The following is a 17,472-nucleotide window of genomic DNA, read 5'->3' as shown; positions in this document are numbered from 1 at the left end:
CCTCATGTTCTTACATCTGAATCCGATTCAGAGAATTAGAACTGTGGAGTGGGAGACCAATCTTCAGCTCCAGGCTGCAGTGTTGGTAGTTACACTTGAGCTTTTTATTATTATTATTATTATTATTATTATTATTATTATTATTATTAACTCTACAGTCTCAAACTATTTTTGCAAATATGCCATATTTCCTAATTTGTTCTTGACGTACAGTGAACTGGCTCTGTGACTGATCAACAGGGTCTTTGTCCTGCAAGAGTGTGTTTCCTTCTGAGAATTACAGTGCTCTGCAAAAACGTCTGTTTGATTCAGAAATCATATAAAAAGGAGTAGCAAAAACAAACAGTTTCAGTTTGGGCCTTAATCGTGTGAAATGTTTGGCCTTTTAATATAAAGCCATGTAGTTCTTACAAAGCCAAGTAACCATTTGGCAAGGATGGTAATATCCACTCTGCAGAGAATATATATGCACATTGATTTTTAATGCCATTAGGGTACGTTTTTTAAGCTATAGGAACAAGAGTAATCAGACCAAACGAAAGTTGGGGACGGGGGAATGTGTGAGCTGGTTGTCTCCCTTTGGGGTAGGCAGTCACGTGGTCAGTCCCCTGCTCCCAAGCGATTCAGAACCAGTTTACTGTCCCGGGAGGTGTGTAAGGGGAAGGGTTTACACGTCTGGGCCTCTCACATGTGTACATCTGCTTGCACTGTGTCCACATAGTGCATGTTTTAAGTTATACGAACTTAAGCCACAAAGGGCCCGAGTGTTGTGAGGAGGTAATGGACAGAGGGGGTGGAAATCGCATCACAGGAATGTTTTCCAAGGGCCAGGGAGGAGTTTGAGCTCTAGTGTCTGACTGAGATGCACTGCATTTTTAACAAAGAAGTGAGGGGACACTCATCATCACATCCATCACATCTGCTGGACCACCAAGTTGACAGCTCTCTTGTAGTTCACAAGCAGCCGCTGTCCAGCATCCCGCAGTAGCCTGGGGAAGTTCCGGAAGGCAGGTGTGCACTGCTGTCCAGGGTGGCATTGCTGCTTGCTCTGGGATCTTCCTTTGAGAAGGACGTGCAAACGGAGAGGCAGCAAAGGGCGTCCTGTAGGAGCGCGGCTGTGCCCGGCCACACGCCCCTCTGTGCTGCCCGGGTGAGACAGAGCTCAGGGTGGAGTCTGCTGAACAGTGAAGTACTTTTCCATCAGCAGCAACGATGAGGATGGAAATGGGAAGGAACCTAGCTAAGATATGTTTCCCTGTGCAGGGTGGAGAGCTAAACTCTCACAAATAGTGTTATAAAATAAGCACCTGAACTCAATTCCTGAAAATGTTGATGAATGGAGAGAATTTTGGAGTTTCACTTATTATCTCCCTGTGTGCCTGCCTGGGTAAGTCTTCAGACACAAAGTCCGAGCCACAAAACTCGGTTGAGGGCAGCGGGGCAGGTCTGAGGCTCCTTGCTGTAACCCCTGAGTCCGGGGGCGCCCCCAGAGGGTGGCAATGTATTGTCTCTGCAAAGAGGAGCTTCACCGGCCTCGCCCTCCACTTGGGCTCCTGCTGAGCAGCACGCACATCCTGGGTTTCACGCACTGCTTCTCTGGCTGTCTGAATCCAGCCGTCCTGATCTGCCAGGCAAGGTATCACCTCTGAGAGTGACTGGGTCACCGGGGGGGCCACAAACAATGGCATTTAAAAATTCTCTGACTCAGGCCAAGACCAGGTCTTTTGCTCTTGCAAGACACAAGTTGGCACACTGAGCTCTAACCAGGGATGATACCCGTGCCTTTGCACGCAGATTTCTGAAAATGGAAAACATTTCATTTCTGTGGGAAGGGTCAAGGAACGCTAGGCTCACCGCTTAGCCATTCTGCTCAGTCCAGATGAGAGCTGTTGGGTAAAGGCCTAACCGCCTCCCTGCATTCTCTTCTACCTCAAGTTTCAGGGCCCGCTTCTAGAACAGAAATTTGCACAAATGGAGAATCGATCCTGTCAGCCTTGATCACTGTAGGACAGAGAGGCAGAGGGTGGTAGTTTGTGTCCTTTAATATAAAACAGGCTTGTAACTTGTCCGGCCTGTTAACTGGGTTCTATTTGCTGTGGCTCAAACTAATTGGCAGTGTGAAACATCTCTTTACCTTCAAAGTTTTCTCCACCAATCATTTCAGTTTCATTGCAGTCCTGGTGCCATATGTCCCTGCAAATTGTGAAAGTAATTAGTGACAAAATAGCAGTGTACTCCTTTATAGTGGCCAAACTGTCGGCATTAGCAGACTTGGGTAAGCCAGTGGTGCCGAATCACGTACTGGAAGGCTGTTCCTCGTTACCACCCACCAGATTTAAGAAATGCCATCTCCTAGAAAATTAGGGCATTTGTGGTGGTCATCCTTTGAATGGAACAGTCATTTATGTGGATATTGTTAAAGTGTTTAAAGAATATTTTGAAAATTAAGTTTACATTTTACAATTGCTTTATTTTTTATTAAAATAGTTGTATATAAGTATTACCCTATTTCACTGTTATTGAAGTAAACCGAAACCGTGTAGTATGTATAGAAGCTGTGATTTATATATAGTACATTTCTCTATTGTGTAAATGTTCATGAATATAACTGTTCCTGTGTTTTTATAGGTTGGGGATAATTTGTTGTTTTACAACAACAAAATTTATTGCATTTAAATGGTTTTTATGTAATAGAAATCATGCGAAATAGTGAAGGATTTAAAGTATGTATATGATATATGTAAATGTACAAACTTTAGAAAAATAAATCCAACAAATTTCAATCACTCTGGGGAATGTTTTTATTGGCTTATGTAAGTACCTAATACCTTTAAAAATCAAAACAAGCAACACAGCACACCCTCTCTTCCACGAAAAGACAACCACAAGCCCCATGGTGAGAGATTTGGCCAGAGTAAGGTGCTGAGAAAGCCAAATTGTTAATTCTGACTCACCTCCATTGACTTCTGTGAAAATTTGTGTTTTCGTAAAGATGTTGGTGAGACCTAAGATGCCTACTGTCTTCATCAAGGGGCTTTGAGCAGGGATGGAACAAAACTTTTTAATGTAATTTCAAGAATCCATTTGCATTCCCATTTACTCCTAGTACTTCACACCAACGCAAAGGACCAGAGGAGTTAATTATTGCCCTAAAATGCGAATAGTGATCACTGCTTTATGGTGCCTTGTATCTACATGTGTGTTCTCATAACCAAACTTCATGTTAAAAATAACATCTGTGGACTTGGAAAAAATAAATTCTACCCTAGTCACTTAACTTCTGAATATCAGAGGAGATGTCTTATGTTTGAGGTTTGGGCTTTTTGAAGCAAGGTCGCAAGTTACATCCTCCTAAATATAAATAGAACTGCTGCCTGGAAAAGAGCAAAACTGCTATGATGTGTAAATCTCAAATAAATAAATGACTTGGGGTGGCGTGGGGGGGACAAGAGGAGAGATGGGTCTTTCAACACCCCTTGGCTTCCACTGAAATTCCCTATTTGGAATGTGAATCTCACATGTGAATCCTCTTATACAAATATTGACTCATATTGTACACCTAAAACTAATATAGTGTTATATGTCAATTATATCTCAATTTTTTTAAAAAGATTAAAAAAAAAAATCATGAATCCTCATTGCCCGGTTGTCTGTCCTCAAGAGCCAGGCATTTTGTGTGTATCTTGTCACGTTCTGTTTGTTGTGCAATTAATAATATGAGAACCAAAGGAACTATAGCGATCATTTTTAAAAGAACACTCATGAAAGGAAACGAAAACCCAGAGCAAATTAAGACATTACAATGAAAAAACTAGCAACTCTAAATAATGTCTCATCTGTGGATTAATTCTATTGAGCAGTAGTCTGATTTACCAATGAGCCTGCTGAATAGCTCAATTTTTATTGAAATATGGTAAGCAGTAGGGAAATTAGAGACAGGTATATTAGACAAGAGTGTGAGTTCTGGATGCGGTAGACCGGCGAGCTTGATACTAATTCTGGGCATAGTTTTAGAATACGTAAAGGAAGCAGCAATTACTGGAGCCAGCCTGGGGCCCCAAGAAAAAATCATTTCACACGACATTCATTTCCTATTTTGTAAGATTGGGTAGGTTAGAAAAATGCAGTAGACAGAATATCTGAGCTGTAACAAAGAACTTAACAAGGTCTTTAATGAATTATGTCTGGGCAAATGGAGAAACATGATCTGGATGTTAGTAGAGTTGGTGGGTGTATAATCACGGGAATGGTGCCAATTAGATGCATTTCAGCCTGGAAGAGCATTGCTGATGTCCTGCTGCAGAGCTTGCCTTTTGGCCCCATCTGTTCTAACATCTTTAATTAATAACTTGACGGAATCTACAAATGACAAGTTTTTTTAAAATGTGTATATCATAAAGCTGGGAGAGAATGATTATACTAAATGACAGAAATCGAGATTTGAAAAAAAATCTCTCATGAGACAAAGAACCGGAGCAAAGTAACAATGTGAAATGCATGTACAATTTTACAAGTCAGTTAAAAAAATTATACAAGGCAAAGGTAGGGCCTTGTGTTGCAAGCACACAGGCATGAAAGCCTCCAACCTAAATCCACAGCCAGCTCCATGAAAGTGAGAAGAGCAATACAACCACCCAAAACGCAGGCGCTACCTCAGGCGTGCTCTCTGCATCAGGGAAGTGCTGTCTCTAAGACGTGGAAGGTGAGTCGTACTGCTCTACCCTAGTGAGACGGCACCTGCATAAATGGCCTTGAGACTTGGGATGCAAAACCAGAGAGTATGCAAAAGCAGCAGCTAGAATGGCAAAAAATATGAAGCATGAATTGAGAGCAACATGGGCAATATATGGACGAGATGGTTAACCCATGACAGAACTAGTGAAGACTGGCCTTAAATATTTAAATGAGTCTTATGGGGGGGGGGCAGTGAGAACTGTGCTGTAGCAATCTGAGAGGTTTAACTAAGATTGGTCATTGGAACCTATGAGAAGTAACACAACAGCTCAATTCAAGGGAGAGCTTTCCACGCAAAGCTGGGCATGGCGGACAAGTCCTCTGCTAATAGAGTAGTTCAGATGTGGCTGACACCCACGGGTCGGGTGACAATATTGAGGAACAAGAGAACCCTCAAGTGGCTAGTTGGACTGTAATAACGATAGTAGATGATATTTAAAATATCTACTGAGCATGTAGGTGCCTGGCAATTTGCTGGCTACATAGCATGGATCCTCTTGTTCAGTCTTTACATAATTCTATGATGTAGCACTAATATTATCCCCATTTTGCAGATGAGGAAAAGCTTGTACCAGGCTCCAATGCTGCCTTATGTATAGGGTGGGGGACCGTTTGCCTGAGGGTTTCTCTCAGTGTCTGTTCTGGCCTCAGCTTTAGTTTCTCCTTTTGTGCTGTACCTCAGATGGGGTCTTTCCTCGTGCTCCTGTAACACTTTGTGAGGAACTGAATGTTTGTGTCCCCCCAAAATGTTTATGTTGAAATATAATCCCAAACATGATTGGGGGCCTTTGGGAGGTGATTAGGTCATGAGGATGAAACACTCTGGAATGGGATTAGTGCCCCTTTTAAGAGGAGGCCGGAGAGCTTTCCACCGTGTGAGGATACAACTAGAAGTCAGCAGTCTGCAACCTGAAGAAGGATCTCACCACAATCCAACCATGACCTTGGACTTCCAGCCTCCAAAACTATGAGAACTAAACGTCCTGTGTACGAGCACTCTGTCTGTGGTACTTCGTTAGAGCAGCCCCAACTAACTAAGACACTCTCAACAGCATTCCGCTGTTATCTTTTAATTTCGTACTTGCCAGCCTGGTGGGGGTCGGGGAGGGGAGGCGTTCTGGGTTCTGTCTTAGTGTTAGGCAGGGACATGTGTCCCTGGATGTCAGTGCCGGTCCCTCCCCTAGCTGTAGTTCTGGGCCCGGCAAGTACAGTTGATCCTTGAACCACACGGGTTTCAACTGCGAAGTCCACTTATAATCAGATTTTTTTTTTTTTTCAAATACAGTCAGCCCTTCCTATCCCGGGTTTCACATCCACAGATTCAATCAACCACGGATTGAAAACAATATTTTCGATCCATGTTTGAGAAACAACAGTTGGGAATGTAAAAGTACTGTTTTCCATCCACAGTTGGTTGAATCTGTCGATGTGAAACCAAGGGATAGGAAACCAAGGGATACAAAGGCAGATTGTAAAGTTTTTGTAAAGTCAAAAGTTATACCTGGAATTTTCATTGCACGGTGTCAATGCCCACCCCCCCACCCCGCGTTGTTCAAGGATCAGTGGTATTCTGACCTGGCTCCAGAGGTTGAGTTCTTTTCTGCTGCCTTGCCCCAGTTGGAACAGGTTTTTATGAGGGTAGCCAAGGGAAATGTGTTGCTTTCTCCACAGCAGTTTAAGGCTTTTGTCTCATGGAGAGAAGCAACCCCACAGGTTTTATGCCTTTCCTGCAGCAGCTGCTGTTTTTCTCCCCCAAACCTAATACCATGAGGTACGCTTTCTCAGGATTTGCCAATCTTTTTTTTGAGGGCCCAGTGGAGTCCATGGAGAGAGCCTGCAAATGGGTGCAAATACCTCTGATGTTTGCAGCCCCAAGGTGTTCTATATTCTTCCTCTAGCCTACACTCAGCCTTTACCAATCAACATGGGTAAGCAAGGGAGCTTCTCCCATCTCTCCTGGAAGGCATTTGCCTTTACTTAGATTGCAGGTAGGCGGTTGACCTGCAACCTCAGGGCTCTGACGGGTTCAAGAAAAATTGTGAATTTGCAGATTATCTGCCTTTTCTTATTGTAACAGTGGGAGCCATGCTCTTTCCAACTTTCTACATCCCAAGCAGAAGCCAGAAATCCATGTAATAGCCTATATTTTGATTGCTATTTTCCCCTCGACGTTTTTTATTTTGCATATTTGTGCTTTTTCTCAGTTTTTTTCTTGATTAGGTTAGATACTGGCTTGTTTATTTCTGTGTTTTCTTCAAAGGATTTGTGTTTTGATATTTGTTTTTCAGTTCATTTCTGTTTTCATTTTTATTATTTTCTGCATTCTTTTTATCAGTAGCTTTTTGAATTGGTAATCTAATTCCTTTTGTTCTTGACTATTTACTGTTATTTATTAAGTATATAATGTTATTAAATTTTCTTCTGTTCACGATTTTAATTGTAAATTATAGTGATATATAGTGTATTCATTATAGTTTTAAAGAAATTTTGCAATTAAGATGGCCATTTCTGCTCTAACCCAAGACTTTAGGTCTAAATTTTCAGGTATTTTCCACTCATGATCTGTCTTGGACAGCAAGTAGCAATAATAATCTCCTATTATTTGTGTGCTTATCTCAGTTATTAGTGTAGTTTCTGATTTGTGGAGGTGGGTGCTCTTTTAATTGGTATATTGGCATTGATAACCATTGAATCTTAATTGTGAAGTCGAACGTTAGTATTTTAAAGTATTTAATAATTTCCCACTGAATCCTACTGTTTGCTGTTGGAATCATAACCCTTTTTCTTATGGTTTGCATTTACCCGGTATAACCTTTGCCTTGACCTTTATTTTCAATCTTTCTACATCACTTGGTTGTAGGTAAGTCACTGGTGTGCACCAGAGAATCAAGTTTGCTTTCTGAGCCACTGTGAAAACTTTTCTTTTAATAGGTAAGTCAATTCCATTTACATTAGTTGATGTTGTATTTACCATGTGTATGGTGTTATATATTTACTGTGTTTCTATGTGATTTTTTTATCATTTTTACATTTATTTTTTAGTTGCTTTTTAGAATTGAGGTGAAATTCACATAACATAAACCATTTTAAAGTGAACAACTGAACAGCATTTAGTACATTTAAAATGTGCAACTACCACCTCTAACTAATCCCCCTAAATTTCATCACTCTATAAGGAAAACCTATACTTAATTAAGCAGTTGCTCCCGATTCTGCCCCCCCCCACCCCCACCCACCCCCCGTGCCTGGAAATCACCAATCTGTATTCTGTCTCTATGAATTTCAAATTGCTTGTTTGGTGTGTGTTAAAATACATATAACAAAATTTGCTATTTTAACCACTTTTAACTGTACAATGCAGTGGTGTTAATTATGTTTACAGTGTTGTGCAACCATCACCATTATTTCCAAAATTTTTCATCATCCCATACAAAATCTTTATACCCACTAAGCAATAACTCCCTATTCTCCTCTCCACCCAGCTCCCGATACCACTATTCTATTATACTTTCTATCGCTATAAATTTGCCTATTCCAGATAACTTTATATAAGCAGATTTATACAATATATGTCCTTTTGTGTCTGACTTATTTCACTTAGCATAATGATTTCAAGGTTCATCCATGTGGTAGCATGTATCAGAACTCCATTCCTTTTTATGGCTGCATAATATTCCATTGTATATATGCACCATATCTTGTTTATCATTCATCTCAATGGACACTTGGTTTTTTTCCACATTAGAGCTATTGTGAATAATGCTGGTATGAACATTTACGTACAAATATATGTTTCAGTTCCTAGTTTCAATTATTTTTGGTATATACTTAAGAATGGAGTTGCTAGGTTATATGGTAATTTTGTGTTCAATTTTTGAGGAACCACTAAACTGTTTCCACAGTGGTTGCACCATTTATATTTTCACCAGCAACTGAAGATTCCTCACCAGAATCTGAGAGTTCCAATGTCTCTATGTCCTTGCCAACATGTTATTTTCCATGTTTTTTATTATAACCATCATAGTATGTGTGAAGAGGCATCTTGTGGTTTTGGCTTGCATTTCCTTAATGACTAATAACACTGAGATTTTTCATGTTCTGTTGGCCATTTGTATATCTTACTTGGAGAAATATCTATTCAAATCCTTTGCCCATTTTATTTGTCTTTTTGTTGTTGAGTTATAGGAGTTCTTTATGTATTCTGGATATTAAAACTATCAGATACGTGATTTAGCAAAATTTTTTTTCTCTCATTCTATGGGTTGTCTTTTCACTTTTTGGATGATGCATATTTATGTTGATATTTATGATATTTTTTAAATGTCTTATGGTACTGTTCTTTATAAAAATTAGGCCTCCCTTCCCTTGCCTTACTTTGGTATTCATCAGGACCTCGAATAATGTCAATGTCATTGCATTATAATGTTGGTGAGATGCCATAGGAACTTCATTCCTGTTTATATTCATTAGCCTGTGGTAAAACTGGTTTCGTTATGTCACTATGCTGCATTTCCAAGAACCTATGGACTACGTTAAGTGAGGAATTGCTGTATTCTATTTTATTTGTCAGCTTTAAGTGATTTCTTTTCACACTGTTACCTATGTGGCAATTACTGAACAAATTTTGTATTTCCTTTTCTTTCTCCCTCCTCCTAGGTTTTTGGTTTTGTTATTCCTTTGTCAGAATATATGTTTCATATTATTCCTCCACTTTTGTTCTTGTACTTATATTAGTCTTTCTAGAAAATTAAATTCAGTACTCACCAACACGTTTTTTTTTGCCAAAATTTCCCTAGGTATCTTGTGGTTGGATGAAGCTCATTTTTGAGTAGACTTTTAGGCAGGGTTCCTGAATGTTATATTTCTAAATTTCTTGCATTTTTAAAACTTTTTTTCAGTACCTTGGGTATTTGAAGGACTATTGGGCTTAATATAAAATTTTGTTGCTCACGTTTTCTAGAGTTTATAAAGATACTGCTTTACTTTTGTTTTGCTTTGTATATTGCTGTCAAAAAATCTAAGCCAAGCTGATGACCTCTCCTTTATATACAGCTTGGCCTTTAACCTTGAGACTAAAAGATTTTTTCCTTTATCTTAAAAATCTGATTGTTATAATGAAATATGTCTTATAGTTGGCTTCTCTGTGTCATATTTCTAGGTGAACAGTTGGTTATTTCATTGTGTATACTTAGTTCTTTTATTTCAAGGAAATTTCCTTGGATTATAATCATTTGAAAGATGAGTGCTGTTCGTTTTATTTCCATTTTCTGGAACTTCAATTATATGTATGTTGGATCTTCTTTGTTTACCTTTTATACCTATCTCACTTTCTCTCTAATCCCTTTTACCTCTTCTTAGTTTCATTTTCATTTTTGAGCTATATTTATTGCTTTTGTCATTATTATACTTGCAATCAAATCATTTTCCTTGTGCCCTTGTAATTTAATCTAAATTTTTGAGGTTATTTTCAATCTCATTCCTAAGTTTGGTCAACTTTTATTTATTTGTGTGGTTTTTTTTTTTTTTTTTGGGGGGGGGTGTTGGAAGTTTTTTGGATCTCCAAATTCTTGGAGCATCTTGAAATATTTTTTATATCTTCAAATTTTTGTTCAGGGATATCTATGATATTTGATGTTGGTTGAGAGATGAGTTTTTCCCTGCTCTTTTGTAGGGTGGGGAGAGGACTGAACACATTTTATCAAATTCTCATGTTCTGTTTTCTTCTTACATGTATGCATAGGAAGTGCCATTTCTTTGTTATTTGAAATGCATTATATTTTCCTGGACCAGCAGTAACACATGGTTTATTTTTAAAGTCAGGAGTAAAGAGTTTGCAGGTTTCTTAATTTGACTGTACTTGCTTCTCTTAGAGTAGTGAGGTTCAATTTCTTTAATAAATGGTGCCTTATGGAGGAGGGGGTGTTAACAGAATGTGTGATTTCCTTTTGTTTCTTTAGGATCCTTCATTTCTAACACTGCTTTCTCCTTTCCCTTCCCAACCAAGCTTTCTGCTTCTAATTGCCTCCCTCTCTCCTAGAGGTGGTGCTTTCCCCAAATTATCATCTCAAATTTTGAACGCTTTCAAATCCTTTCTTCCTAAGTCTGCTTTACCCAGTGCTCTGCTCCATCAGGTGTCAAATCTGTTCTCAGAATTTTTTCAATTAGGGTGGAGCTCAATCTCTCTGGGGGTGATTTTACGTCTGTTCTGCCTACCTCTTTGGTCTCCCACTATTCTCTTCTTTTTTCTGTGTAGTGTCTCTCTGATTCTCTACTTCTGCATGAACTCTAGAGTTATCTCAGTTTTTTTTTTGTTTGTTTTTTGTTGTTTTTTTTTTGATATTTCTTTTCCTACCTACCTGCCAATTAGAGTTTTAGTACTCTTTCCTCCTGTTGAGGAAAACATGCTGTAGGCATGTTTTTAAGAGTATTTTACTTGAACTCCACTGTGATTTGTATGGTGTTTGTAGAATATGTGGATATTTTGTAATTTAGATTACTGCTGTTATTCCATCAGAACCAGAAAGTCTCTGTGCCTCAGATCCTTTATCTTAAAAACAACAATGTCCAGAATTTACCTCTCAGTGTTATCGTTAGGATCAAATGAGGTAATGCAAAATAAATTCCTAGCTCAGTGCATGGCACCTATTAAATGCTGAGCAAATTTTAGTAATTGTTATTATTGTTGTTTTTATTCTGATTCACATTCTGAGGTTTCCCTACATTGGAAGCTTTCACAGGATCCTCATGCATCAAGAATCCCCAAGGAAGAAGGGAAAAATCTGAGAGTTAGTTCTAGATTCTCTCTTAGTAGCTCGTGTGCTAACCCTGTTTCCCTTCCCAATTCAACATGAATTTGACAAGGAGTCATTTTCACCATTTCTAGAAATAATTTTTTGAATATTCTGATACTTTTCCACTGAGGATAAATGCTTCTTCAAAAGCAATTAATCATAAAAGCAGATGGTGCAGTAATGGATACAAGCCCCTTGTGGGTCCCAGCAGGAGGGCAGCTCCGCCCCGCTCCTCACTCTGCCTGAGCTGCCTGCTTGTGGTCCCTGTGCCATTTGGTATTTTCTAAGATTCACTTTTCCAAACTGTTTCTCCTTTCTTCCACTTCGCATTTTCCTCTCCCTTTTCTTTATGCCTCATCCTTTTCTCCCTCCCTGTTGTTACCCTCTGCCCTCGCCTGCACCCTCCATCACAAATAGGTTATCACTCCACAGTGTGTCACTTGAACGAAGAGCTTATATTTAGAACACCTCTCCTCCCAGATTGGACTTAACGCATGCCCTCTCATTCAGTTCCCACTTCTTTTTCCTGCTGCCTTTACTAACCATCGCTGCCTCTGGTATAGACTATGTAACATGCAATGCATTCTGGCTGAATGACTCACTTAGGATGGGGCAATGGGCAATAGCTGTCCTTGTACCTCAAGGCGCTCATGGACAATGCTGGTCCTTATATCGTCCCTCAGGCAATGGCATATGCAATGCCAGGGACAGTTGTGGCAGCACAGAGGTATAGAAGACTCAATTCTTATTGCTCAGGAGTCCATGGAAATCATTTCAGTAGAACTTTCTGACTTCAGAACAGATACTGTTTTTCTATCTTTATTCCCCAATACTCAAGAGAATGCCTAATGCGCAGAGTTCTTGGGCAACGTGGTAGGCTGCATTATGCCCTCCAGCCACTTCCAGGTCCTAATCCCTGGGGCCTGTGAATGCTACTGGGTATGTCCAAAGGGACTTTGTAGGTGTCATTAAGTTTAGGATCTGGAGATGGGGAGATTGTACTGGAATATCTGGGTGGCCCATTGTAATCATAGGGAGACAGGTGATCAGAGAGGAATTAGAAGATGTGTTGACAGAAGCAAGATGTTGGAGTCATGTGAGGAAGGGGGTTCACAGGATGAGGAATGCAAGTGGCTTCCAGAAACTAGAAAAGGCAAGATTCTCCCCAAAAGCTTCTAGAAGGAACTAGCCTTGTCAATAGTACTTTAACTTTAGCCCATTGAAACTGATTTGGGACTGCTGTCTTCCAGAACTGTAAGAGAATAAATTTGTGTTGTTTAAAGCCACCAAATATTTACTAATTTATTACAACAGCAATAAGAAACCAATACAGGCAATGTTAGTTACCTCTTTACAAAATGTATTTACTCTTAACATTTAACTCCAGCAGAGGTAAGGGACTCATCCAAATTTAATGATGGTTATAGTGTTATTAAAATTAGGGTGACCATATATATAATGTATTATATTACATATATTACATAATATGTATATAATATATAAATAACCACTGCCTGGGTTATTATATGTTAAACTTTGATGCATAACAAATAAACCAGGCAGTGGTTTAAAACAAATAAATGTTAGCTTAGCTAACAATTCTATAGGTCATAAATTTAAGCGAGGCTCACCTGGGTAGTTTTTCGGGTATTGACTGAGCTCATCCATGCACCTGCAGTCAGTTGCCAGGTCACCTGGGGGCTGGCTGGTCTGCGAGGGCCTCAGTTGGCAGTTTGTCTCTGCTCCACCTGGTCTTCAACCTCCGGCAGGCTCATGGAGGTGTGTTCTCATGCAGCTGCGCAGAACTCCAAGAAAAATAGTGAAAATATGCAAGGTAGGCTGAGGCCCTGGCATGGAATTGGCTCACCACTGTGTTTTATTGACAAAACCAAATCATAAGATGAGTCCAGGTTCAAGAAGGGGAACATTCCACTTTTTGTTGGAGAAGCTGAAAAGTCACATTTGAAAGGCTGTTGGTACAGAAGGAAATGGTTGTTTTTTTAGTGTCCCCCATCATATAATTTACATCTTAAACTGGGGCACTTTTGAGAGGGAAAGGGGATGCTTTTAAGAATTTTCTCAAGACAGCAGATATAAGCCAGGACTGCCACAGGTATTAGGAACTGAGGACCTCTGTCCTGACTCCCAACCCAAGGCTCTTTGTACTTCCCCAGGTGGCCTTATGATGCTGCTTTGCAATGCTGGGAGGAAGCCACAGAAACTTGCAGAGGACAGACCTCAAATGGGAGTCCAAGCCATACATTAAGATGAATGATATTTCTGGTTCTCAGGCAAATACCCATAAAGAATTTGGTTGCTCATTTCTCTCTCTATCCCGTGTCTTAACCTATAAAACTCTTTCCTGGAAGCTCTTGCACATCTGAATGGTTATCAAAGTGTCGTTGTCAATAAAGAGAGTTGCTTATCTGTTTGGTTCTTGGTGTGTGTGTGTGTGTGTGTGTGTGTGTGTGTGTGTGTGTGTGTGTGTGTTTAATGTGAACATACAGTTAATAAATATAAAAATGAAATGAAAATAATTTCTAGAGTTTCAAACTGAAGCTTTTCATCTAAACATGCATGTATAAAGCTCACCTCTGTGACTTAAAACCTTGACATAGATTTCTGTTGACCTGAGCTATAGGGAATCTGGGATTCTTTTCTAATTCTGCCAAACCTTCCAAAAGCTTATTTCAAAAGCTTATTTTATAGGTTGGTTTATAAAAAGCTCTATTTTTCCTTTAAATAATACAGCGTTTTTGAAACAGAGAATTTCTCCAACTTGAGAAATTTTTGTACTATAGCTTGAAGTGGTGAACTGGGGCATTTTGGAACGTGTTTAAACCTAGAAATCCTAATGTATGTCTGGTGGCTTTTTAATAACCTCCTAGCAAGCAGGCCGTTCTTGGAGAGATCAGTCAGCTGATAGTAGCTGATTTGTCTGGTTCTACCACTTCCATCTTAGCATTTCTACATCAGATTATTGGAGAGCACCCAATTTCCCTCTTGATTAAGTCTAGAGGCCTCTTGGATTTTCAATCCCTCTATAACCAGGCCCTGACCTACTTGTCCAGCCTTATTCCTGCAGCTCTGAGACAGGTAATCTGCCAACCCCTCGGGCTGATTCTCTCACATTCCCCGGCACATGCAATTCCTAAGAAATACACCTCACCCCTCTTCTGTTAGTGGAAGACGGAGAAGAGTGCAGATGATGGTGACGAGAGCAACCACAGCCAAATCATCGCTGTGTGGGATCGGGGAGGGCCGTGTGTGTCTTGACGCACAAACACCTATTGTCCCCTTTCAAAGCAGCTAACATGGGAGGCCACACTTTGCAGGAAGGGAGGACCTCAACTTTGCCCATCCTTCCCTCTCTCAGATTGTGCACTAACCGTCCCCAGTGCTGTGCCTCCCCTTAATTATGTCCATGGTGACAGCTCCCTTCTTACCCTCCACCTCACCCTTTACTCCTGCCAAACTATGAGCAGGATTGTCCCCACCATTCCTCAAACGTGTTTTTGCACCCCTTAAAGTATAATCTACGTACAAAAATTGCAGATATTATAAATATACAAGTCAATGAATTTTTGTGAACTGAAACCACCCATGTAACCAGCACCAAGACTGAGAGACAGTATTACTGGTAGCCCAGGAGGCCCTCCTTCTTCCAGTCTCCATTCCCCACCTCCAAAAGTAATTACTGTCCTGATTTCTAATGCAATAGTTTGGTTTCCATCGTTTTCAAACTTTATAATTAGACATCTTATAATATGTGTTATTTTGTGTCTGGCTTCTTTTACTCGATACTATGTTTAGGAGACTCGGCCATGTTGTGTGGAGTTGTATATTGTTTATTTTTTTGCTTCGTAATATTCTTTTGTGTAAACACCACAATATATTGACTCATTTTTGTGTTAATGGGCATTTTCAGATTGGGATTATTATGAATCATTTTGCTATGAGCATTTTTATACATGTTTTTGGTGAACACATATGCATTTCTATTGGGTATATGCTTAGGTGTGGAATTTCTGGGTCGTTTGGTCTGGGCTTAGTTTTAGTAGAAACTTCCAGTAGTTTTCTAGGTCTGTTGTATCAATTACATTCACACTCCCATAGGCAGTATGCAAGAGTTCTGTTTTCTCCACATCTTCACTAATACTGGGATTTTCTATCTTTTTATTTTAACCCTTCTGAAGGGTGTGTCGGGTATGACGTTTTGGTTTTAATTTTGATTTTCCTTAGTGGAGAGGATTGAGTTTTGTAAGCCTACATACACCCCAGTGCGCCAAAGGGTCCCATGGAACCCCGGGTAATCCACCACAGAGGCCTGGCGCTTGCCTGCTCTCTGTTGTGTTGGGGCAACCTCAGTGGGGTAGAGAGGCTGGTCAGCGGTTGGGGAAAACCTATACCGCCCCAACTCCAGGAACCTAGCACACTTTCAGACAGCCTTGAATCTTTGCAGTTCTTGACAGTGGGCCACCATCCTTGTGGCAGGGGCAGGAGGACCATGGAAGGGCAGAGGCCGTTCCAGAGAGATACTGGCGGCTGCAGTGCAGTTCCCCTCACATGTTACTTCCTCCTAGAGAGTTCTGTGGACTAGACAGAGCTAACTCCTAATGGAAACAATTAGAAACGTAGCATCTGCTACCTCTCCGGAAACATGCAAGCCTATTATCTGACTTCCAACCACAACACTTACCTATCATGTGGCCTCAGATAAATTTCCTGACATTCTTTCTGATTTTGCAGAGGAGAAACCAGGTGCAGAGAAAAGACATCACTTAGCTCGCTCAATAATCCCATGAAGTAGGTGCTATTATCATAAGCCCCTGGCAAAGAGATCTTCATCGAGTAATTGTTATTCCAACAAGACTGCCATTGCTCTCAACTGTTGTAGTCTTCCTTTGAAGATGAATGAACAAATTGGATAATTGCTTTTGCAAGAGAAACTTGACGTACTGAGATTTTCTTGAATGGGCCAAAAAAGAGCCAAAAATAAACGGTCTTCCTTTTCTACCCTTCCCTCCCCACCTACCACCAACCTCGGTTTCCAAAAAGTTGCTCCGGAGAGTGACTCTCATTCGAATGTTCCATTTCTGTATGTTCCTGGGGCAAAGCATCAGCCTTCCCCTTGCTAGGTAAAGACTTCCTGTCTAGCAGTACACGAATTCTAGCCATACCTGATGTCCTACTCAGTTGCCCTCCCCTCCTTTCTTGGCCTGATCTCGCCATCTTCACCTGTCAAAGTTGAGCCCTTTATTGCTTATAAAAGCCCTCATAGACCTCTCCTTTTCCTGAGCTATAGCACATAATGATTTTCACCAAACAATTTGGCTCCCGATGGCTGTCTGTCCTGAGTAGCCTACTCTTTGTTTCCTGGTATTTGTCTTTTCTGCTACCCACAACACGATTACAAACGCGTTGAGGGCCAATGTGTCTCACTTCATCACAGACCTATATAGGTCGCACACTAGGTGCTCAGCACTTTCTTACTGATTATTTCAGTTGTGTTCTCAACCATATGAGTTAAAACATTTAGCTGTTTTCATATCTGTTTTTTTGGGTATGATCATTTTTGTATGTGCACCACTGACTTTTTTTCTTAAAGTCTTTTCCTTTGGGTATTGAGGAAGGTGGTGTCTCATCGGGAAGGAAGGCTTCACAGTAGTTAGATGCTATCTGTATTTTCCCTTTCACTCTTGGCACAATTCTAATTCCTCCCATATTTTTCTGGATATCTTCTTCCATATGGAAGGCTAGGAGTCCCTAAAGCAGAACTTAATAGCTACTTTGCAGCTCTACAGCTGGTGTGCAGGTTCTGGGGAAAAGCACATTTAGATGGAGTCGAATGACAAAACTGTCCAAATTCGTGGCTCTGTGGAAAATTTAGACACTCTTTCCCAGATCTCTAGAAACTTACTCAAAGATGCTAATATCTGGATGATGT

Source organism: Rhinolophus ferrumequinum, chromosome 4, assembly GCF_004115265.2.
Source record: "Rhinolophus ferrumequinum isolate MPI-CBG mRhiFer1 chromosome 4, mRhiFer1_v1.p, whole genome shotgun sequence".
Taxonomy (NCBI): Eukaryota; Metazoa; Chordata; class Mammalia; order Chiroptera; family Rhinolophidae; genus Rhinolophus; species Rhinolophus ferrumequinum.
This window is presented reverse-complemented; position numbering follows the sequence as displayed.